The sequence below is a fragment of the Spermophilus citellus genome (assembly GCF_964194105.1).
Source record: "Spermophilus citellus genome assembly, chromosome: 14".
Taxonomy (NCBI): Eukaryota; Metazoa; Chordata; class Mammalia; order Rodentia; family Sciuridae; genus Spermophilus; species Spermophilus citellus.
Genome location: NC_138194.1, coordinates 44,464,649 through 44,490,101, shown reverse-complemented (window position 1 = coordinate 44,490,101; position 25,453 = coordinate 44,464,649). Strand labels below are relative to the sequence as shown.

General features: G+C 37.6%; 1 protein-coding gene across 3 annotated transcripts in view; it reads right to left on the bottom strand.

Moving 5' to 3' along the window:
• Nucleotides 1–22,563, bottom strand: part of KCNB2 (potassium voltage-gated channel subfamily B member 2) — a 399,822-nt gene extending 377,259 nt beyond the window's left edge. For 2 of the 3 annotated variants that reach the window (XR_014018748.1, XM_081265860.1), the window contains exon 1: nt 21,207–21,344. The gene's annotated coding sequence lies outside the window, so the exon portion shown is untranslated. Of the gene's footprint in view, nt 1–21,206; nt 21,345–22,219 lie in introns of those variants that run through there. The other variant, XM_081265861.1, reaches the window with a different exon arrangement.
• Between the last annotated feature and the right edge of the window lie 2,890 nt (nt 22,564–25,453).

Here is a 25,453-nt window from a genome sequence, read left to right as displayed (position 1 = left end):
AGGTGGTTTTCATATTTCATTTCAAGAGCCCTTTAATATCTACCATGGTCCCTTTAATATTTCTTTATGAACAGATTACCTTCAGAACACTATACAAGTTTCATTTTTATTATTTTAAATATTTGTATCTACTTTAAGTTTTCACTTTTAATCTATGTTCTTTTTTGCTATATTGATTTTACTTCCAACAATCAATCTGTTGGATCCCTCTGGGTTAGGTATTGTGGCCTACTACTCCAGAGTGTTTGCAAAATTTATGTTTTTAATTTTAGTAATGAAAATGGATACAATGCTATGTTTTCTCACATATAATTTTATAAGCAAAATTATGTCTATCATAATAATTTTACCCCATAAGAATTAATCATGTAATTCAATTTAGTATATACGTATACTATAAAATGTAATAATTCAGTGCTTAAACTGTGTAGATATTATGCAACCATGTAGAATTTATACACGTAAATGGTCAGTTACAACCCAAAGCCATGTATTTATGTCGAGGGAGAAATCTCAGTGAATATTTTCTTTTGGTAATTGGTGGATTTAGTTCACCTCGCTGGATCAATTGAAAGTCAAGCCTGTTACAAATCAGTTGGCCAGTGCACTGGTACTAAACATCCCTTCATTAGTCTGTTAGAGGAAAAAAAGCGACTTTTTAAACAGTAAACAACAACAAACATTTGAGTTTTGCACAGCTGCACCCTGCTCCTACCAGCAGTGTGGAATTATGTTGCCACCCGTTCAGGACCAAACCTGACAAAACACGACTTTCTCATCATGGCATCATAATTACAGCTTGAGACGCCAGGTTTGGGGGTAGGGTGGGGTTTATACTGTAGTCTCAAAAATACTAGCATTATGTCATATTCTTGACACTTGCTTAGTGTAGCCAGGCAGGGTAAGTCACATGTGCAATCCTGTGAAAATAAAAAGCACAATTTTTCTAAAGGTCTAAGTGTTTAACATTTTCAGTTTAGTGTTGCTATTCCACACTGTACAGGCATTTGCAAACAAACAGCTCTGAGACCTTTAAGTGGATATCATTCCATGTATGGCTCTGACTGAATTTTCTTAAATTTTCATGTATGATATTAAGTAGTAAATTTCTGAAGCAACTATTTCTGTTTCAGAGAGCCACAAAGATTATTTGCAGGAGATAGGCATCATAACTGTTGGATAGAAATGTAATCAATCTATTTTTAAATGTCATGACTTGCTGAGATTTTAAAAAGCACCTTCAAAGTTTAGTAATGAAAAACCAATAAAATTATAACACATTGTAAATGAATCAAACCTAACATGTAGACACACTATTTTAAAGGCAGGTCCTGAAAACTTTCAGCTATTTAAGAAACTGAACAACCAGGATTGCTTTAGAATTTAGAAATATTAATGAATTCCATACCATCTAATGTTGCATGCTATTTGTCAAGTTCTAGTAACAACTGAAATGCTGCCCTTGTCCTCGGAAAAGTAAAAGGTAGAATTTCTTTTCTGTAATCAAAGACTGCTAATGTCAATATGCTCATCAATTTTAGCACAAGTATTTACTCTTCAGTTAAAAAAAAATTCAGAACTTGTATCCTTGATATAACTGATGTTTTTTTTTAGATCCACTCAAATGAAATCCTAAAAGCTTTGCTTTCAGTGGTCAAAATAAGCACAGTGTTGCAGTAAGAAGGGGAAAAGACAGGTAATAAGTAGGATATGTAATCTGAGCATCTTTCAATATCATAGATTTCTCCAAATTTAGAAATAGACTTTTTTATTTAGATAACCTTTCATCAGAATACAGAATTAAAGAATTAAACCATTTAAATATATATATATATATATATATATATATATATATACATATATATGTATATATTTATATATTTATTTATTTATGCTAAAATTAGGGAAAACCACAGATTTGCCTTTAGAAAAATGACCTTTCATAAGGCTAACTCACAAGAATCCTTTTCCACTCTGGAAAAATATAATTCTGAGTTATAAGGCATCTTGGACTTTTTATAAACTACTAAGCTATAGTTGTGGTTGGAAATTTTCAGTCTGCTTCAAAATACAAAAAAAAGAAAAAAAGAAAATACCCTCAATTTTTATACAAGCACGCAGCCATTCAGATAGTGGATTTTCTATTGTGACAGTAAAAGTGCCCTTTTCACTGGGGCCCAAGATGCGTTCTTTCAAATGTCTTTTTGGCAAAAGTCTTTCCAGAGTCACAATGGAGTGAAGGTGATAAATAAAGATGAAAGGTGATGAGAAAAATACAGAAGGCAACCAAGAGAGGAACTCTTGGTCCCACTGAAAGGAATGGTGAACAATGGGCCACCCTGTAATATCTTGGATAAAAACCACAAGCTTCAGTTGCTACCTGATATTCTATGTGGATGACACAATTTGCTATTTGGGTGACTGGCTTAAATTTCATAATTCATTTAGATGTTTGGCATAACAAATATTTAACCTCCAAGAACCAAATTAAGAAATGTTCATGAAATGTGGATAGGCTTTGAATGTTTTATTAGGTTCCTCCTAATAATATTGATTTTTGGATCGTGTAATGATCAGTCTGGAATGCACGGGAATAAGATTCTTGTACAGGGATGTTTGTAAATTGGTATCTGTTTAATAGTAAAAATACACTTCCAGGGCTTGGGGGTGTAGCTCAGTGGTAGAAAGCTTGCCTCGTATGCACAAGGCCCTGGGTTTGATCCCCAGCATTCCTAAATTAAAAGTAAAATACACTTAAAATCCTGTCCTGATTGCTTCACAATTCAACACATGTTAGGTAACATGGCTCTTGTAAAAGCTCAAATACTATTAGTCTCTTTGACTTAACCATTACACCATGCTTTATGTACCTCCATGTTTTGATATTAGAACTACAAAACATGGCAGAAAGCAGTTTGGATTAGATCTGGTTCAATCTCCTCATTTATACCTTTTAACACTGATGTCCAGTGAGGTCACATGACTTAGCTAACCCCATTCAGCAGTTACTGAGCTTAAACTAGAGTCCAAATCTATAGATGTCTAGACAAGTCTCTTTCCATTCAAATCTTAACTCATTATTCTTTTCAATTCAGCTTGTAGTTGAAGTTTAAAAGAGCTTTTCTTTCTTGTTCTATCTCCATATCAAAATATGAATTCAGCACCTCGGGAGACTGAGATAGGAGGATTGAGTTCAAAGCCAGTCTCAGCAACTTGGTGAAGCCCTAAGCTGAGAACTCAGTGAGAAAAAAATACGAAAAAAAAAAAAAGAAAAAATAAATTGGGGGGGGGGGTGCACAGAGCTGGGGATGTGGCTCAGTAATTGCGTGCCCCTGGATTCAATCCCCAGTACAAAAAAATATATATTTTATCTATATCTATATCTATCTTTATACATAGATAGATAGATAGATATTATCTATCTATATACATAGGTAGATAGATATAAATATAGATATACAGATATAGAGAGAGATATTGATTCTCAAACAATGCCAAGCTGAGTCTTTATCTCCTAAATATTGTTCATTTCAGTAAAGCGTAATGGTTACAGTCAGAAAACTTGACTGTTCTCTTATAAAGAGACATGAACTTCACAGAACCTGTCCTTACTTCTGTTTCCCCAGAACTAGCTTTTCTGATAAGCATCTCCTTCCTCTCAACTCTCTAGTCGATTCTGTACCCTGCAGGGCCAGACACCAACAGGTTAGGGGGTAGGGTCACTTCTTTTTTATTTTTTATTGGTGCATTCTAATTATATATAATTGTGGGGTTCATTATGTAGGGCTCTCTCTCTTGTAAAAGATGCATCCATGGCTTGTTGATTCTCAGGATAAAGACACAATACAATACAAAGACTGCAGCATCTGAGCTCTACTTATCTCTGTGCTTCTATCAGGTACCTTGCTGCCTCTCTCTAACTTCTAGAATCTTCTTTTATTTCTTTGACAATGTCATTCTTCCTCTGCTGTGCAGAGTTTGCACATCTTTTCTTCCCCATCTTCATCTTCATGTCTCAACCCAAAGATCATGTCTTAGCTCGCTCTTGGCCTCCCTGGGTATACAATAATCTTCTTAAGAATTTCTGGAACCTGGTACCTTTTGCCTTTTACTTGTCACAGCATCAGATTTTGTATTTTCTGGCATGAGTACTTTATTTGATTAACCCACTAAGTCTCAAGTTTTCAATTCTATATAGGACAATAAGATATAATGGGTAAATATGCAAACTTCTCCAAATTCCTTGAGGACAGGGATCATGTCTAATCTTATTCATCACTGTATCCCAAATAAAATACAATAAATATTAACTGAATGGAAAACTTGATGATCAGATTTATATATTATATTCATTTATTTAAAAACCATTTTTTTCTTTCATTTCACCTACCTCATATTACCTACCATTCCCCAAATCCAATGACTTCCACATATGAAACTCTCTTTTACACATTCTCCATATGATAAACTGTTTCTTATTACTCAAGGTCAAGATGAAATACCTTCTCCAGGGAGAATTAATCTCCCTTGACCTCATGAGTTAGCAGTTTGTTTTATGGGTTATCTGCTTTTCTTACATCATCACTATCAGTTACAATCCTTTCTTATTCATCCATTCAACAAATATTTATGAGGCCCTACTCGGTTTAAGACATAGTCTCTGATATCATGGAACTTACATTCTAGTGGAGGTAAACAGACATTCTCTACTCTTATAAAATATGTAAGCAATGGCCTACCATGAGATAAAAGCTACAATGGAGAGGAAGGTGCCACATGAGCTTCTAACTAGAAACATCATCCTGACTGTTACATAAAAGGACAAACATCTCTTACCACATTTGCATCTTTGGTACCTGGCTAGCATGACACATGATGTGAGCGCTTAACAAATGCAAGAGACTGAATGAGTGAGTGATAATGAACTTGGAAGAATGAGTATCGTGTGTGGGGGGGGGCTTGTTTTGTTGCTTTAGTCAGATATTGTAGTAAACAATAATAGTCTATTATGGTTGCTTTCAATTTGTTTAAAAATTCAGCTGAACTTATTTGCCAACTTGAATAAGGCCTATGTTCTAAATAAGAGCTAGATTTTTCTGGAAGTAGGTAGAGAATAAATAACAGCACTGCCTGATAATTCCAGCTGGGCCCAAATGACCACTGCTCACATACATAGAAGAATTCCAGCCTTGTGGGAGGTTGACAAAATGGTCCCCAAGGTTCCTCCTATCCCAAGAATCTATGGTTCTGAGGTTTCCTAGTCATCTACATCAGCCACTGGACAGAGGAGCTCTGGGGAAAAGTTCACTTTGGTCAATTTCTTAAGTTTGTAATTTTATAAAAGTGAAATTTCTACTTCTCAAACCCCATTCACCCACTCCTAGGAAAGCTATTCTGTCCAGAAAAGCCAATATAATGAATTTTGCATCATTAAAGGAGTAAGGAAAAGTAAAAAAAAAAAAAGTTAGTGAGTACTGAGTCTGTTTTTTTTTAAAAGGTAACTTTTTACTCTTCAATAATGATCTCTTCTTTTTCCAGATAATATAATATATTGCCATGTGAAGATTCAAAGGAATAACCTTATAGTAATGGAAATATAATCAGAGAAGTATTTGAGTTAGGAAAATAATTTAATGTATAAGTTTAAAAAAACTTTCAATATGTTCTTATTATAATACAGAGGTGGTCATAGGCTATGGTCTGCATGTTTATGTCCCCTCAAAATAAATATGCTGGAATCTTACGACATATTAAGAAAGGAGACCTGATAGGAGGTGATTAGGTCATGAGAGCCAAGCCTTCATGCATTAATGGAATTAATGTCATAATAAAAGAGGCTCCAGAAACCTGCTTTGCTGCTTCCATTACATGAAGATGCAGTGAGAAAGAAGAGGCTATCAAAGAGGAATTGGCCCTCATCAGGTACCAGATCTGCAGGCTCCTTGATTTTGGACTTCCCAGCCTCCAGATCTGTGAATAATAAATTTCTGTTGCTTATAAATATCCCCATCTGCAGGATTCTGTTATGGCACCTCCCAAGCACTTAGACATCCTATCTTCAGAATCAAAGCATACCACTGCCAAAATCCACTCAGCAAAGAGTATTGCCACATCCTTAGGTACCTTTTCTGTCTTTCTCTCTGATTGAAAGAATATATCTGAATAATATATTCAGAAGGATGTGTTCTAGATTCTCATTTAAAAAAACCTGTTTGTAACAAATCGATAGTATTAAAGGAATTAGTGTAAAAAGCAGAAATGGTCACAAGTGTCGGCTCGATCATTTTCCTGATCATCATTAGGTAGAAGGGGAAGAGGTTCCCTCTACTGTAGACAGCACCATCTCTATATCCCTTGTCAATAATGTTTTCCAACCACTCTTGTCATCAGTGAGGATCATTAAGCAAAATTTTTTAAGCATCCATCTGTGTATGGCACTGTGTAAATATTCCTTCCCATTGCCCCTGTCCCGTCTCTTAACCTACCATGTGTCTCTGTTGTGCAAAAAGCTAGGGATCTACAAAAATCATAAATAATAAATGGTATGACTGTAAGGCAGATGGATGAGATGACCTACTAGCATCTATGAATCTTGGGATGTTAAATTTACTGCCAATAATATAATATAGCACAATTTGATAAGATAATATCAGAGCATTTCATGAGGAAAATGCACTCATAGATTTCCATCAACAGTTTCTAAAATAAAAATGTGAAAATTAGGGACCACAGATGGACTGACTGAAGCCCTGAGTTCATGTGATTTGTACCAGATGATACAGTCTTGAAATAAATAATTTGAAAAACAGTGTGGGAAAAAAATCATCAAAAATAAGATTGCAACATTATAATAGGGAATGTTACTTTGGAACAAGGGAGGAAATCTTCAGAAATACAGGATAGCTCAGGTGTGTGAAAGGTAGTATCATGGTGACGGGTGGTGAAACTATAGATTTTCTTTAACTTTTTTCAATTCTTTAATGTCATTATATTATTTTCACTGTTTTCTTTTTCTTCAAGGAAAGATCTGATTGTTCTAGATTTAGATATGATGATATTTAAAACACTCTTTTTCATCTTTGCAAGCCTCATTTAGTTAGGATTACAATGCAAGAGCATGTCAGAATAAAATAAAATGCTATAATGGGATTCAGATTTACAATTTGGATTTTATTTCAGCTTAAGATCAAAATGTCCATAAAGAGGATTTACGTTTCCTAGAAGGTAGGGATATTCTTGGAGTTCTATCTGAAAGAGAGCCAAAATTGTGATTTCATTTTCTTTGTGAACTTTGTTAATAATTATCAATGTCATCATCCATCAAATATTGATTATTTTATGTTGCCACTGAGATTACTCTATTTAATTCTGATAAGGAAATTATCATTATTTCTCAACCCATGCTGGAATTGATAAATAATTTAGGATCTTCTATTTACAGATAAACTGAGGCTCAGAAAGAAAAGTTTCTTGCCCAAAATGATACAAGCAGTGAGTGTTGATGCCAAGATTCCAACCCAGCAACATCTTAACCCAAAGCCCACATTCCTAGCTTGGATGGCAGGATTCTAGATGCCTCAGAATGAAAATAAAAAATGGAAATATAGGATCAATATTGAGCAATCCTCCTAGAATGATAGAGAAGGAAGAAGAGAACCCCAAATAATTCCCTACTATCATGTCCACTCCTTGGCCTAGCTGGCATGAATGAAATCTGTTACATGTCATATTTTCTTATGGTTAAGAGATGATAAGATTGTCAACTGTTTTTGCAGCTCTATATTTTAAAAACCATACATGATTTTTGGTATGTGATTTTCAGAAGTAATGTTCTTAGTCTTAGTATTTAAGATTCATGATCATGATAGACTTTCAATATATTTTTTTAAATGCTAAAAATATTCATAGCATTTGGAAGGAATCCACTCTAACTGGACAAACATCAGCAGATTTAAAGATTTTTCCCAGGGTCTATTCAGCATTAGAGCTGGTAGCCAAAGCTCCTGTACCAAAGTTCTCTCCACTAAACCTTGCTACCTCAGAGCACCAAAAAATAAATATGAAATTGAAATAATGACTGAGAAACAATGTGAAGCAAGGGATGCACATACTTGAAGCTTTCTACTTGAATTAAGCATGTTGCTGCAAAGAAAGAGAAACTAATGGAAAAATTCTAGCAAATGATGTAAGTTTTTTAATTTATGAATAGAATATTCCCTTATGCGCTCCCTTAGCCATTGTTGAGAATTTTAAGGTCATATTAATTTGTTAATTCACTCAACAAACATTTATTGAACAGCTACTACCTATCAAGCACTGTATTCCAAATGTCACAAACAAGAAAATGGCTCCCTAGATTTTTTTCAAATGACAAAAACCCTTAGTATAATGTTCTACTTCAGCTGCATATATATGATTGCAATCTATGTTTATTATGCTGGAAACCAAGTATTTTGTCGGGCATGAATCAAACCAGAAGCCAAATTTAGGAAGCAGCTTTTTAATAGTGTCTAAGCTTTCAATGTGCACTCTTTCTATAAAGCCTAATGAAAATGCTCTCCTTAGATTTAGAAAAAGCCAGGATTCCAAATTTAAAGTGACATTTATCTCAAAAGGAAATTAATATTTAATGATAGTCTGATTAATAATCATGATTTTATGAACTCGAGACATTTAGCAAAAAGCCCCTGGACCCATTTGTTCTGATCTACGCAGACTAAAGAAAAAAGGAGTCAAGACAGACTCTCTCTTTTTAAATGCTACTTTACTATCACATTTCAGAATTTTCTAAACCTCATATTCTTATTCCAAGATTGCTTCCTTGGAAAGTCTTTTATGTATGAGAGGTAGGGCAAAGACTTCAAGAATGAGATTTCTCAGAAAACTTGGAATGGAACCACTATTTGACCCATCTATCCCACTCCTCAGTCTATAACCAAAGGACTTAAACTCAGCATACAATAGTGACATAGTCACACCAATGTTATAGCAGCTGAATTCACAATAGCTAAACTGTGGAACCAACCTACATGTCCTTCAATAGATGAATGGATAAAGAAACTTTGGTATATATACACAATGGAATATTATTTAGCATTAAAAGAGAATAAAATTATTGCATTTGCAGGTAAATGCATGGTGTTGGAGAATATCGTGCTAAGTGAAGTAAGCCAATTCCTCAAAACTAAAGGCCAAATGTTTTCTCTGATTAGCAGATGCTGATCCATGATGGGGTAGCATGGGAAGAATGGAGGAACTTTGGATTGGGCAGAGGAGAGGATGGGGAAGGGTTATGGTAGGAAAGATGGTGGAATGAGATGGACATCATTACCCTAAGTACATGTATGATTGCATGAATGGTGCATATCTACATTGTGTACAACCAGAGAATTGAAATGTTGTGCTACATTTGTGTAAGATGAATTGGAATGCATTCTGCTGTCATGTATAACTAAGTAGAACAAATAATAATAATAATAATGTCAGAAAAATAGATACTTTCAAAGAATCAAAAGCTACTATAATATTTTCTAGGTGATACAATAGGGAAAAAATTCTGGTCAATACTGTATGTGACATTCTTTACATAATTAATATTCAAACCATCATCTCTAATAAATCCCCAAAACATATTAACTGACAGTCGAAGAACTATCATCATTTTGGAGATTGTGTGTGTGTGTGTGTGTGTGTGTGTGTGTGTGTAATGGTCTAATTTTTTTAAATTTGTTTTATCCATTTACTTATTTTTGTTCTATTTTTTGTTACTGAACGGAACTGATAAAACAGATTTTGTAAATAAGCACAAAGGAAAAGAAAAAGAACTGGATAAAGAACACAGAGGTGTGTTTGTGTCATTTTAAAAGTTAGAAAGGAGGAAGGAGGAGACAGAGAAGAGGAGAGGGAGCAAAAGAAAAGTCCTTTTGGGTACAAAGTAGACACAAGAAAACACTTAAGGTCATATTACATACACACAAAGATAACACTCTGCGCTTGTGTAATAGTTTACATTTTGTACAGGTCACATAAAGAAAGAAATGCCATCAATAAAAAAAAAACCAACTTCTGGCTGTGGCTGTGGCTCAGAAGTGGGGTGCTTGCCTTGCAAGTGTGAGGCACTGGGTTCGATCCTCAGCATCACTTAAAAATAAATAAAAAAAAGGTATTGTGCCCATCTACAACTAAAATAGTTTTAAAAAGAGAACCACTTCTATGAATAGAAACAAGAGACAATGCATCTAAACCCCTTCAGTAGGATGGACCTGGGAGATACCATCAGAGGCCAAGCAGGCACAGGGCACCAGATTGCTGACATGTTTACAGACGGTAAATCAGAGGCCAATATGCATTGTAAATGGCTATTTCTAGCATTTAAAGCATACTACTTTGAAACCTAGGGCTTCCTAAATTAGTTCATGCTAATAATAGTCTAGACCTGCACAATCTAGTATAGTAGCCACTAGCCACATGTGGTCATTTAAATTTAAATTGATTTTAAATAAATATAAAATTTAATTTCTCAATGTCACAAGTCACATTTCAAGTACTCAAGAGCTCATGTGGCTAGTGGCTACTGTACCGGAGAGCACAGATATAGAACGCTTCCATCATCTCAGCAAGTTCCAATTGAAGCCTTCCTGTGGAATTAGGAGGCTGGGTTCTGTTCTTAAATAAGAAATAAGTTCTGTTCTTAATAAGGATGAGAGAAAAATTCTACTGGAAGAACTGTGTTTTGTCTTATCTGTATTCCTATCCACCAGCCACCTCCATTACACCAGTGATAGACCCTGGGCCCTCAATTACAGATGCCAGCACCTCCCAAATTCTCAGAACATCTGATCCTTGTCAAGAGGAATGTGAAGAGGACATGAATATAAATAGTGCAGGATCATGGCTTGGTGGTTCATCAGACCAAAAAGCTAAAGAGGGAGGGAGGGAGGGAGAGAAAGAGGGATGGAGGAAGGGGGAATAGGAGGGAGGGAGGGAAATCATTTAAGGACATTAGGCACATGAATGACATGATCCGATTTAAAAGTAAAGTGCCAAAGTAATTAAAAGGCCAAGAAAAGAAGCTAAGAATCTCATTATGGAGCTTCAGTAGTCCAGTCAACGGGGGCGGGTAGTTTGGTGATGGCATAAGAAATGGTTCTGTCCATCATACCCAAAACCCTTCATTATTAATATGAACATCACCTTGTTTTCCTGAGAATGGAACTATACACTGGGTAGACCCCTGCTAGCTACCTAAGAGAGACCTCTAACCTCTGCATCCCCACAAACCATAGCATTCTGAGCTTATGGGGCCAGACCACTTTAATCCTGCCTGTCTGAATGTCCAAACAGTGCCTGCTCCATACATCCTGTCCCATATTCAGTCAGACATCCCCTGGTACTCCTAAGATCTAATTTGCTGACTGTGTGGACTGCCGTTGGTCATCTGCTCTGTTCTTTCCAGATGTCATGTTGCCCTATCCGGCTAATCTCCTTTTAGGACTGGCTTATCCTATTAGAAATAGGAGGAGAGAATATAAAAAGAACCAAATAGTTCAAGTCCTAGAATCTGCAAAAAAAAAAAAATAATAAATAAATAAATAAATAAATAGAGCGGGTGACCAGAAACAGAGCAAAAACTTATCTTCTGGGAAATAATGGCCCCATAATGCCTCAAGTCCCCCAATTTAGCACACCACAGACTACCTCCAGTTCCTTGCCTTGCCTTTCAAAACAGCTCATAATTCAAAGACTCATCAATGTTTCAGATCTAGGGGAGACTATGTAATTAGCACTAGAAGGGACCTGGAGAACCGTGTTTTGTTTCAGATAGAATGTAAGCCCTGTGAGGATAAGGACTAAGCTTGCTTAACCTGTGGCCCAGAGAGTGCTTTAAAAACGAAAAGTGCCTAATAAATATTTGCCAAGCGACTGTCTTTAAAAAGCTGGCTATAATTTCAAACCAGTTTGACTCTGAGAAGTGATAAGAATCACTTCTCTGTTTTGGAAAAAAACCATAATGGACTATTTGGCTAATGCAGAAAAATGCCCTTGTGGAAGTCAGAGACAAACAAGAGTTAAACTGTTCTGCATAATGAACTATCTTTGACTTTTGAAGACATCCACTGGCTCCTTGAGAAAGGACACCTTGAAAATTTTGTGGAGATAGGAGGAAGTGTTTTCTGGATCCCAGTGAGAAAAGAGCATGTGGGAAAACCCTTGTGGTGAGAAATGGTAAATACATTCTAGGAGCAATGACATCTAACATTTAATTTGAATTTGTTCCTTGTCTGAATTATAATTACCATCCTTTATCCCGAAGCACTCAGCCAGAGTCTGTTATATACAAAAGCCTCATAATAGTGTTACTTCAAAGAACGAAGGAAGATGTGTCCCAGAGGAAGATGCCCCAGAGGTCTGGGCAGAGAGCCAACAAGAAGACAGGAGTGAGGAAGGGGAGACGCCATCCACAGCCTTGGTCAACCAGTGCAGGGACTTAATTCGTGACCCCTTTTCCCCTAATATATCTAAAGGAAGATGACTACAGCAAGGATGGCTAATTGTCTATCTGAATTTATGTTCCACCTTCATTAAAGAGAACTTTTGTCCAAAGTTCCTGCTGAGCCAGGGATTTCATTCCCCAGCCCACTTCCAACTAGGTGGGACTGTTAGTCCTAATCAGTGGCATATAAGCAGAAGTGATGTCATATCTGAGTCAAATGTCTCAAAAGTGAAGATGCCTCTTCTGTGCTTTCTTCACTTGATTACTCTGTGGGTGAGAAATGTACTTTTTAAATGTCCTATTGCTAACATTCTGGTGTTAGTTGTATTTTCTAGCATTATCCTAACTTATTCTGAAATTGATACCTTGAATGGAGGTATCTAAGTATGTGGCATTGGTCAGCAGCAAGGAAACAGATATAGAAGTTTAGAGATATGGCACCTTAGTTATGTCCTAGAAAAAAAAACTGCATTAACTGAGAGACAGATCTGAGTTCTAGAAGAAATAGAAGACTCTGAATATTAATGTGTGAGAGTTGCTCCTCATTACCTATAGCAAAACATTACAAAATAATTGATGACCTTAGGAACGAATTGATCGTTTGAGAATAGATACAAGGGGAAACAGCCAAAGTCTAGAAATATATAACCTTACAAAGCTGAAATAGCTTATTGCTTCAAGGAATATAAAGATGTGGAATAATGTGGAAAAAAGGTTTTGTGCAACCAATGACCATTATAGCTTCCCAGTTAGACAGGCAGCCTTTCCACAATTATTGATTAATGAAATTATCTAACTACCCAAGCCTATTTTTCATATGACCCCATAGTAATCACTTGAGATATGAGAAGTTGAAACATGAGCAAAGGAATGAACAGGGTCAAGAAGTATGAATAGGATAGAACTTTCCTTGTAATTAGTAGTGTAACTAACAAAAAGCAAATAGTTAAGTAACCTATGAAGATTTTGAGGGAACTGTATTGTCAAGGAAATTAAGAGCTAAACCTAAGACCAAAGAAAACACGGTGACTATAAAAAAAAAAAAACTCTAGTCATCCATACTTGGACCAAGAAAAAGCAGGCAGAGAAGGTAATGTATATTCCAGGAAGAGCACACGTTCCAATACCTATCTGTGGATATGGCCATTGGAGTAATGGACAATGAAGAGCCTCCTAGAGAGTGGCCAGGGCTTGAGAACAATGAACAAGTTTCTTCCAAGACAGTAAAACCAGGGATGTAAAAAGGAGTTCCCACCTCTGTCAGGGCTTGGAGTTTTTTTACAGTATCTACTAGGATTTCTTCCATGTTCTACGTCAATAATTGTTCATTTTTCCTTTTTCCAACTGATAATTTTGAATGCAATTAATATCTGATCCATCAACTTATATAAACTGCCTTTTAGCCCAGTGGTTCCTGGACAATGAGGGACCCTATCCAGACAATGTGGGGGTAGGGGATTAAGTATTTCTGCACTTTGAGATGGATGCAGTGACGAGGTGGGATTCATGTTGTCATCTGGGATGCAGGATTTTCTACATGTGGCCAGAAAAGTCGATAAGGTAGAAATAGGTGTTCAACAAAAATTGTGCTTTTCCTTTCATAATATAGAAAATATACTGAGAGTGGCTGACGAGCCGGGGGGGGGGGGCTGCATATTCCAGACTTCTTTGTCTATAGATGAGCATGTGAGTGCCTGACCAATGGAATGGGAATGGAAGTGAGGAGTGTCAACTCTCGGGTTACCTTCTCTAATTCATTCTCTTCTACAGCTACCTGCTAGATGCAAAGAACTCCAAGTTCTAGTGTGAGTTCTAGAAAGAGTCTGAGTTCCCAAATCACTGCACTTAACTCATAGACTTTGATGTAAGTGAAAAAAAAATAAACATCTACTTTAAAATTTTTTTTGTAGTTGTAGATTAATAGAATGCCTTTATTTTTTTAATTTTTATGTAATGCTAAGGCTCAAACCCAGTGCCTCACTCATACTAGGCAAGAGCTCTGCCACTGAGCTACAACCCCAGCCCAACATCTACATTTTTTAACTACTGAATTAGGGAACTCTATCACAGAAGACCAAGTTACCTTGAAGAAAAAAAAAAAAAAAGGGAGGCGAATACTTCCTATTATGGCCTGTGGCTCTTGTTAAGAGCTAGAACACTGAAAGACACTTAGACTGCAAGTGTTGGCCATGCAGAATCCAAATCCTCTTCCCCTTCTTCATTATCCCTGTTTAGAGTAAGCTGTGAACCTTATCCTACCTGTATTTCACAACAGACCCCTAAATATTCTCCAAGGTATCCATCATTTCTCCTTTTATAGTCCACCCTCTCATGCTGGTTCAGATTGGCTCCAAAAATAGATTATGTCACTTTTTAAAAAATTGCAAGTTGACTCTGGACTGTCTGTCCAACAGAAGAAAGTCCAAATGACTCAGGAAGGAACACAACAACTTTTCCATCTAATCCTCAATCTTCTTCTTCAGCCTCATCTCCCATCATTTTCCTACAACTGCAATGCTGAGCCCCAATCACCAGCCCAGACCTTTTTATGACATTGGTTTGCAAATGCTGTTCCCTCTGCCTAGAATGGGCTCCATCTGCCTCCTTTTCTGCATGGAGAATGCTTACTCATCACTGAAAAACGAGCTTAGATGTCACTTCATCTGTGAAGTCTTGTCTGACACTCCCACGTAGAAAATGAAACTCTGACAGTTATGATCAGATCATCTCTATCAGTCAGCCTTATACATTGTGCCTACTATTAGGATGTCGCCAATGTTTAGCGATCTATATAGTTTGATTTTATTGCTGTTTATATTGTTTGTTATTTAGTCAGCCACTAAACTTGCCTTTTTACTAAAAACTTCAGGGAGTACTGCTTTTTTCAAATCAGCCAGTCATGCATTAGGATTGGATTGGCTTCTTTCAATGAGAGAAATATAGCCATAATCCCATAATCAGTGCTGCTGAATGGGATTAATACAGTCTGCTCTGAATGAGTTTTTGAAGGTTGTGATGTATTTGGAGGGGAAGGTCCAGGAATGCAGGAAATCCTGCCATGTTTGTGGAAATCCTGTGTGCTCTATAACATCAGACATCCACCTACATGAATAAATCCTAACCCTACTGTACAAAACATATTTTATTCAGGAATTTTTTAGGAACTTCACCAAGATTTGTTCACCATTTTGGAAAGTATAATGATGCTTGTGTTAACTGATTCATTACTATAGCACACCCACATCTGTTTGCAATTGTAACTGTTACACTCAATGGAATATATTTATTTCACTCTTACTTAAAAATACCAAATATACAAAGTATCACACATACTGAATAGAACATTATTTTCTTATCCAAACTTATTTTTTATCTTATTGTATCCCAAATTATCTTCTTATCAGAACTTATATATTTTCAGGAGCAAGCATTTATTTTACTACGTCTTCTAGTGTAGTTATACCTAAGTTTATGTGTATTGACATGCCTATTATCTTCTCTACAGCTACTTTTCCTTTATTTTCTTTCTTCTATTACAGATAGGGTAATTATATTGATTTTCAAAATATTATATGTGTAGATAGATTATTATCATCTATAAATATCATTTCAGAAAAACAGAAGGGACATTCCAAAATACTGCTTATAAAAAAGGGGGCCATGCATCTGACTGAGTACAGAATCATGGCTCTAAATAATTCCAGGAACTAAAAGCAACTGTATTTTTCTTACTCTTGGGATCCTTCTGTTATAAAACTACTCGATTGAACTGTCATACCAACCCACCAATAACATTTATGATATTTTGTCAGAATTTATTTGTCTATGCTTATAGGCTGTGAGTACATGATGTCTTATTCATATTTATGCCTCTAACAACTAGCTTAAGGCTTGGCACAGAGGAGGAGCTCAGTAGACACCTTTAGGATGAAATACCAAATGAGATTCCTTTAGGGGATATGCAGTTCCTGGCTCTCAGGATAGAACTCTGAATCAATTATTTAACATTTTGCTTATACCAGTCTTATAATGCTTTCTTCAATCTGCCTAATGTCTGAGTTGTCTATAACTCTCTCCCCATTTTCTTTTCTCCTTTGGGCCTAGACAGTACTGTATCCACCTCCATATCCCTAAAGAGTCTCACACTCAAGAAGTCAATAAACAGTATTTAAATCAAATGATTCCACAGGAATGTAGCATAATAGTCAGGTTTTTTAGTACTAACGGTATATCATTGATTGAAAGGACTTTGGTAAATTGGTCTGAGGACCTGATCATGATTTAGAACACTGTTTTTATGGAGAAGCATTTGCAAATTTTAAAGTGAACTGTTATATGAGCCAACTGTAGGTTGAGTGTGGCTATACAATGCTACTTAGCCTATGAGATCTAATACCTGTGCAAAAAATAAAAATGTCAGTTAATCCTGATGATGTATCTAAACATTTGGCTCAATCACATCCTGCAGGCACTATTTAATCAGATTATCTTTTAAATTTGATGCAGATGGCATTTTTCAAATACAAAAAGGCAATAGTTATTTAGAAAGAACTTAAATATTATGTAAATTGTTTTGATAAAAATCACAAAAATGACTTTTGTGATTGTATTATAGTTATCTGCCCCCGAATAAAATAAATACATTGAAAAATATACTAGAAGGTAAATCTGTTAGGTCACTATATATTCAATTTCCATTATAATACTAGGGTTACATTTTATCAGAGTAAAAAAATGGGGATAATACTTTTTTTTCTTTGAAAACATGAGTATCTAATTCTAAAAATATTTTAATATGTTCAAAAAATTCACAAAATCTTTAAAAAATCCTAGACATGAAAATAAGCTATCATTAGAAATTTACCATATAGATCATCTATAGCAGCCAGTCTCACTTTCCATGTGGTCACTGTAAGGATAATACTCTTTAATGTGTTATCATTCTGATGCAAATCTCACTCACATTTAAAAATTGGCCTCTAACTAATTACCTTATTTCAAATTCATGTTTAGAACTTAGCAATTTTCTCTTACTTCGGGAAAGTCCTTACTTTTTGCCTTTCCCCTGTACTAACAACCATGCCATTCGTTAGTGGGAAGATACAGCTCCAAATAAATTGAGGCACTGCAAGCATCTTTTCTTGTTCTGCTTGGGATCATGGTTCTTAATACTTCCTAAGATCATACTGGTTCAAGTGGAGCCAGAACAACTGAGTTCTAGCTGGGCTTTACCATTTACTTCCTATGTGACTTTAGACAGTTAAGCAAAGTCTTTGAGCATTCGTTTTCATGTCTGTATAATGAAGAGTACTGTGGGTATGAAAATATTAACCTTTGTAAAATGCTTAAAACAGCACTTGGCTCAAGTAAATGTTGGCTACAATCATTATTTTATATATGTAAGTATAATAATATAAATATTATGATTTATATGATAATATTCCAATTCACCTTAAATCTAAAATTAGATATTTTAGCAAAATTTTTAGTATTGTTGTTAATGATGTTTCCTAACAATTTCTAAATTCCATAGCCTGTAACAAATTTTTATGATCCTCTTCATGAATTTGTATTAATTAACCTTTTAAGTATGAAATTGTTTAATGTACTTCTGTATGTAAGAGATCTCTCATTTTTGAATGATTCTTCAGTTAGTGATTAAAGGTGCTTTTTTTTTATTGGACTCTACATTATAAAAAAATCCTTGAGTACAGGACTTGTTCTGTACTTTTTGTATGTATTACTTTCTTGTTACGTACTCTTCTCCTTATACATATTTAATAAGTAGGAAATGAATAAATGAATGTGTTAGTGATATTAAATGAGATGGTAAAGACAGATATGATTCAACCTATGGCAACAGACACTCTTTAAGATTACATAGGAGGGAGGGTTTGGCTTTCACTGGCCAAGAGGCCCCTGGTCTTCCACACTTGATATTCTGCCTCACAAACTGTATTCGCTGTAAAGAGCTGGGGGAAATATATATATATAAAGAACAGGGAGGAAATAAGCAATAAAAAAGAATGGGCTATAGATCTAAACTATGAAGATACTTGTAGTATGTGACTACAAAATTTAAGACTGCTCTGCTCTATAAAGTTTATTTTATCACTTTGGGAGTAACAAGGCCATAAAGTCTTACCTTAAAAAAAAAAAAAACACTCTGAACTTAAAAAAAAATCTCACGTATAACACATTTGTACCTTCTGCTCCTCTGAAGTCCTCAAGAAAATAATGGGTATCATGCTTGTATGCAAACTCCACTTGGTGAATATAAGCAAATCTATAATAATATTACCTTCTGAAATAAATAGAATATCTTAACCTTATTTATTTACCTTAGAAGGTACCTGAAGTATTTTACATTAAGTGTAAGGATTTTCCTTAGGAATTAGTCTCTGAGAGATAACAAATTTCAAAGGAACTAATTTAAAAATGCATTAAGGGACTATCTTACAGGTTTCCTAGATTTTACCAGTAATTTTAACTACTTTGAATATATATATATATATACATACATACATACATACACACACACACACACACACACACACACACACATACACACACATATACTGGTCTCTCTAGAAAAGTCATTTCAGATTTTTCTAGAAAAATTCAAGAAAAAAATATTTTTTTCAGTGCTCTAACCATATCCTGCCATTTTTTTCCCTAGCAGTCTCATTTTTATCACCTTCCTTAAAATTAAAAGGGCAGGCTGGTGGGCAGGCGGTGTTCATAGTTATCCCAGGGTATCAACAAGGAAGTTTTAAAAGCTAAGGAGAAAGCACTGGATAAAATAATAATTTCTACTGATCCCATCTGAATATTCGGAAAACACTAGGCTTGAAAAAAACGAACTACAAGATTTCAAGAGAAGTGAATATGGAAACAGTTCCAACAACTGATACATGATTGATCCTAAAAAAAAAAAAAAAAAACCAAGAGAAAGGACGATATGAGTAGCAGAACACTCAACATGCCAGACAGTAGAGTGATTTCCTGGGGTCAGTGCCTATGAATTTGTGTATGAGGGATATTTGGGAACTGTAGGAAAGGTGAAGGTGAAAGGTGGAAGAAACCAAAGAGAACTGCCAAGTGATTCATTCCTTTCTCCAAAGGTCTGACTAGTGCCAGAGAAGGTAGAAGAGCATATTAGATAGAATCCTAGTTGGTAAACAAGGGGTTTGAACCCAGTGCAACCCAATGAGGGAGGAGATTACAGGATTTGCTTTATGGGAGCATATTAACTCTTTCAGGTGCTGAGGATACTTCTCAGAAAGCCTAGGTTGCCATACAAGGAAGCACTTTACTCATGTCCTATGTTAAAAACACTTCAAGCAGCAATTAAGTGCACATACACATGCATGATGTGCCAAATTACTGAACTGTTTAAGTTCTGGTTAACTTTAGAACAAACAATTCTAGTCTAGATGTCTGTAGTTTTAATTCATGTATTACAAGTTAAGCTTTGGATAACTTTGCACTTATTATACACACACACACACTCACGCGCACCCACACATCCATCCACGTACACAATCCCTAAAGAATTACTTAAAAAAAAAACTTTATTATGATGTTATCCTCTTTTCAAAATCTTTCCTGAAAGTTATTCAACACAGAGAAGTAAGACTTTAGATCTTGGACAGAAATCTACTTTTTGCTTGCCCTATGAAATGTAATATCCTGATTGATGTTATTGGTAAATAAACAAGAGATCTCTGTCCCACACAATACTAAACATTTTAAAACAATAACCCTAAAATGCTTACTTTTCCTTTGACCTGGGCTTAACAATATCAGATTCCCTACAAAATTCAAGACCCAAATCAATGAAAAAATAAAAATGTGAAATTCTATTTCAAATATTGACATTATTGCATAACTTGATCAGAAGGGATGTTGAACCCAAGGGAAGTGAACTCCAGTGCACATCTGTGCATACTAAACTGTTCCAGTGTGATCTTGTATTTATTATTATTTATTGTAAAAACACTTGTGCAGTCATAAATGTTGCATAAATGGCATTTTGTGCATACTGCACACTGACAATTTTTATGAATGGATACACATAAATGCTCATAATTTGAGAAAATGGATGGCAGCATACTATTTGAGAAAAGTCATTAAATATTGGCAACAAATGATGAGGCAAATGGAGGGTGTCTTTTGGTGCCATTCAGGGCAACTGTATTCTCAAGTCCCCTAGCAGAGTGTGTTGGAAACAGCCATGAAGCTTTCTCCTTAGAGACCTGTCCTCCCTCTCAGGATTCGTGCTACAGAACAGAGACCGCGACCGCTTGAGAAATAAAATGCATGCATATCTCGGTACTGAGAACTGTTCATACACCAGAGACATCACACTCCCTAAATCCGGTCCCACAAGTGTGTGCATGTGAGTATGGCATTTACCAACAAATGAACAGAAGGCAACAAGAGCTCATCTCCTAGAAATAACATTTCTCATCCCTTCCCAGTCAGGCTGCCAGGAAGCTTTCCAGGGGCTAACACTTGCGTGCCTTCCCCACCGGGAAGGAGCCTTACATTAATAACCCTGTCAGGGCTAAGTCAGCTTTGTGTGTAAGTCCACTCGGCGCCATATGGCAGTTTCCAATTCCTTTAGCAACTCAAGTCTGGCTAGGTTGCAGCGATGATTCATTTTTAAAGGAAGACCCCTTCGGGAAGCAGCAATGCCCCCGCCACTTACCTAGCTCCCACAGACCCCTCTCAGCAGGCGACAAGGGCTCGGGCGCCACAAAGGGCTGTGGGATTCCCCGCTCCCTCCGGGGCTCCTCTCCCTGCGACGGTCCCCTTCGCCAATGATCTGTCGCTGGAAATCCCCCTCCCCTCCACAGAGAGGAGGGTCTCCCCGGCTGGCTGGAGCTCCTGGCGGTTTTCCCCCTCTCTTTACATCCCTGACTCTGGCTCACAGTCTCTAGTAGCAAGGCTCAAAGGAGAGGCGGCGGGAGGAAGCTAAGGCATCCTTAAAAAGAACAATAATCTTCATCGATCTTCACCCCCTTCCTCGCGTGGGGTCCCCATCCCCCTGCCGCCGCCCAGAGAAGAGAGGGCTGGAAAAGAGAAGGAAAAATCGAGCGGGGCTGAGCTCGCCGCGCGGAAGGAGCCGGAAAGGCTAGTCGCGCCAGCCCGGGAGTTGCCGCTCGCTCCGGCTGCCCGAGGCACGGCGGCGGCGGCCGGCGGGGGCGGCGGGTGGTGGGTGCTTGGTGGGTGTGTGTCAGTGCAGGAGCAGCGAGAGGCGGCGCGCGGGAGGCGAGGCGGGGCGCTCGGGGGCGCCGGTCCCCCGCCCCGCAGCTCGCCAGCCCGGCGCGCACACTCGCCCGCGGCCGCCCCAGCCTCCCGCTCAGCCTCCCGCTCCGCCTCCCGCGCTCCGCGCACCCGCGGGCTGGAGCGGTCGTCGCTTCCACCTCCGCTTTCTCTGCCACCCCCTCCCTCCTCCTCTTCCTCGGCGTTCGCGGCTCGCAAGGTGGGCAGCGGGGCGGGGCGGCTAGGCTGTGTTGTCCGCTGGGCACCTTTGGAGACGCTGGGGTTCGCTCGGCCTCGCGGCGTTGGAGCCGTGCGCTCAGCCAGGGACAGCGCCCCCATGCCCAGGGCGCGGCCGGGGCGCGGGAGAGTGGGCGCCGCCCACACCGCGGCGGGCACCTCCCTTTGCTCCCGCTCACCCTCCGCGCTCTCCGACCCGGGGCCAGTCTTTACACCCACCTGCTTCGCTCTGCGGCTTTCAACCGGCCGCTCCTGCAGAGAGGGTCCGCAGCCCCGAGGCCGCCCGAAAGCTCGGCGGCCGGGAAAGCCCTGGGATGCCCCACCGAGACGCGCTCCGGCAGCTTTGCGGGATTCCCTCGGCCCTTCTGCTTCCAATTACGGGGCTCTCCCGCCGCCCGACCCCTAAACGGCCATGGCCCTGGGCATACTGCTCGACCCCGATCCCGGGGAACTGGGACCAGGACCCATGACTCCTGAATGATGGGACCAGGAGTATTTTCCCGGAAAAGGAGCTGCGGGAATAATGGGGAGTGCAGATAAGATCTGACTTTCCTCCGGGCACATCCAGCTCCACTTGGGGGCCATCACTAGCCCCGGGTAACCCCGCTTTTCTGGGTTTGAGGGTAAAGCCGGGTCGGTGGCAGCCTTAACTCTTGCTTCCCACGGGGGCGCTATTCATACCTTGCTTGCTTTCTCTAGCCATCTACTTACCAGCTGGAAAACTATGCCAAGTTCCTCCAAGTGAAGCTGCTTGGTGAACACACAGACCCTTCCCCACCTTCAGGACGCAGGAAAGACAATGAACCTGAACAATAATAACGGGGCCAAACAGGTTCCTAACCAAGGTTCCTGACAGGTGGAAATAAAGACAGCCTGCATAGTTGTAGGGCTTTCAGAAAAACAAAGTAGCTTAAAACACCCTTTCAAAAAGAATGCTGGACATGATAATATATTTCAATCTGATACTTAAGAATTTCTGTAGATCAAGAAAGATGGCAGTTGAAGAAGTTTCAAACACATTTAGTTTTAAATATATCCCATTTAATCTTTGCTTTTGCTTTAGTTGTCATCTGTACTGGGATGTACTGTCCTCTTTGATTTCCTACACGTGGACTTCCTGCCTTCCCAAGAACCTACCTTGTGTTCAATGATCTTTTTGAAGTATCAGATGTTGGGTTGTAGTATGGAAATTGACCTTTCTGATACTGTCACCCTTCAACAAGAACCTGCCTTGCCCTCTGCACTTCTCTGGGCGTGTGGAGCAGGAACACTAGGATGAGATCACCCAGATTTCCACACCTTAATACAGTCCTAGCCAGTTTCCAAGCTTCAGCTCTGCACTTCCAGGGAACTGCAGAAAGCCCATTCCTTCACTCCAGTCTTTCCATCCTCTCATACAGTTTACATCCTCTCCTGCAGATGACCGCCCCAAATACAACCCTGAAGATAATCATTTCCCTATTCACCAATGTTCCCAGCTTTTCCATTCCCTATTGGCCTACTTCTATGCCATTGCATGCATGTATTTTTCTCTTTCTAGAATGTTTCTTTCCAGGTGCCAGCTCCAAATCATTGCAGCCCCTCCAAGGCCCACTTCACATTTTGCCTATTTTGTGACCCTTCCCCTTTGATATCTCCAGCACATTGTCTCAGCTCTCTTAAAAGGTATGGGCCACCTTCTGCTTCTTAGAGCATACATGAACTTCCTATGTATATATTCTACCATTTTAAGATGTAAGTTCCTTCAGGGCCAACTCAACACCTTTTGTTGTTTGCTTTCCTTACATCTTACCCAAGGCCACACATGTGGATTCAGAGATAACCTATTCATCCAGTAAACATTTATTTTGCAGTTTTTGTCAAGCACTCAATATTTGTTAATGAACAGAATTTATAAAATAGTTTAAAACTAGAAAGATCTCTTAGGACTTATTTTGACTATACCTAAATATAAATGGCATGATCCCTTTCCTTAGGCATGGTGAAAATCCCCTTACTTTATTAGCCCTAGATCAATAGTACTGATCACCTTGGTAGTAATTGAAATATTTGACAAGTATTGTCTAAAATTTTCTACCTTAAATTTCCATTAGATTTGAGAAAACTGAATCTGTGCCTACTATATGAGTGGTCATTAGTTAAAAGAGTAAATTATCTGTCAGGTAAAATAAAATGCTGCTGTATCCATTTCTGGAAGGCAAGGAGCTAGGAGTAAGTCATCCATCAATCCTGAGTCATGTCTGTGAGCATGCAATGATAAGAAAAAAATCTCTGGGGGAAAAGTTTAATTTTGCTTACTAAGTTACTCATGGCTCAAATGAGTTCTAGAGAACAACCCATTGTACACAGATTGTTTGAAATAGCAGGGTTCTCCATATGCACAGCTTGAATTCCACGTGGTAGTAGAGACTTGTATTCATTATCATCATGCAGCTCCATCCATAGCCTTAGTATATATAATTTGGATTTTTTTCATTTATTCTCCAAAGGAAAATTTAAATGATGTAGCTGAAAGTGTGATATGTTTTCACATTGCTTCTTAACTCATCTTTTTTTAACCTTTATTGAGATTTATAGAAATGTTCCTTGTGCTTGTATTTCAATTTCCCAGATTTATTTTGTGATATGATGAAATCATATTAAAGGGGAGAAATGTCTATTTAGTATGTCAAAATGTTTCCCTTATAAAACTTCGTAAGATAAATAACTCCAATACAAGTTTAACCTGAAATACCCTTAGGCATTTAAGTAGATAAATTTAAGCAAAATGTTTTCCCTCGTACGTCAATATAGGGGTATATATATATATATATATATATATATATATATATACACACACATACATACATATACACACAATATAAAGTATAAATAATAGGTTCTTGGGTTTTTTTGTTGTTAAATGTAATATTTGAAAAAAACATTAAGTATAATCTAGTTATACTGGCTGCACTTTATCAAGTTTGAGTTTGCATGAGCAAGTTGATTTACAGAGAAAGTCAGTATAGATTAGAAAAAAAATGGTAAATGTAGAGGACAAACGTTTTTAAAAATGTTAAAAGCATAAAGATAATGATTTGCAAGTTTTGCAAAAGAGAATTTGATGTGATTTTTTTTAAAGTCAAATGGAAGGAAGCTTATAACATATTGAGGAAAATCAAACAAAAACAAAAGTGAATTCAAAAGGAAGAGTAGTTTAAAATGATGTGAACCCCATTAAAGGGAAAATATACAAACATATATGTAAATATGTGTGAGGGTGTGTACGTATACATTATGAAAGCATCTGTATTAACTAGCTAGAGTTAACTCTGAGTTGGGAAGTAGCTTTTGTTTTATTTGGTATAACTTGTTTATATAAAAAGATGGGTGAATATTAACCTTTCTCAAACATCAGCACAAGAGGATACATTTTGCATTCCTAATTATAAGCCAATTTGTAAATAAATTGTG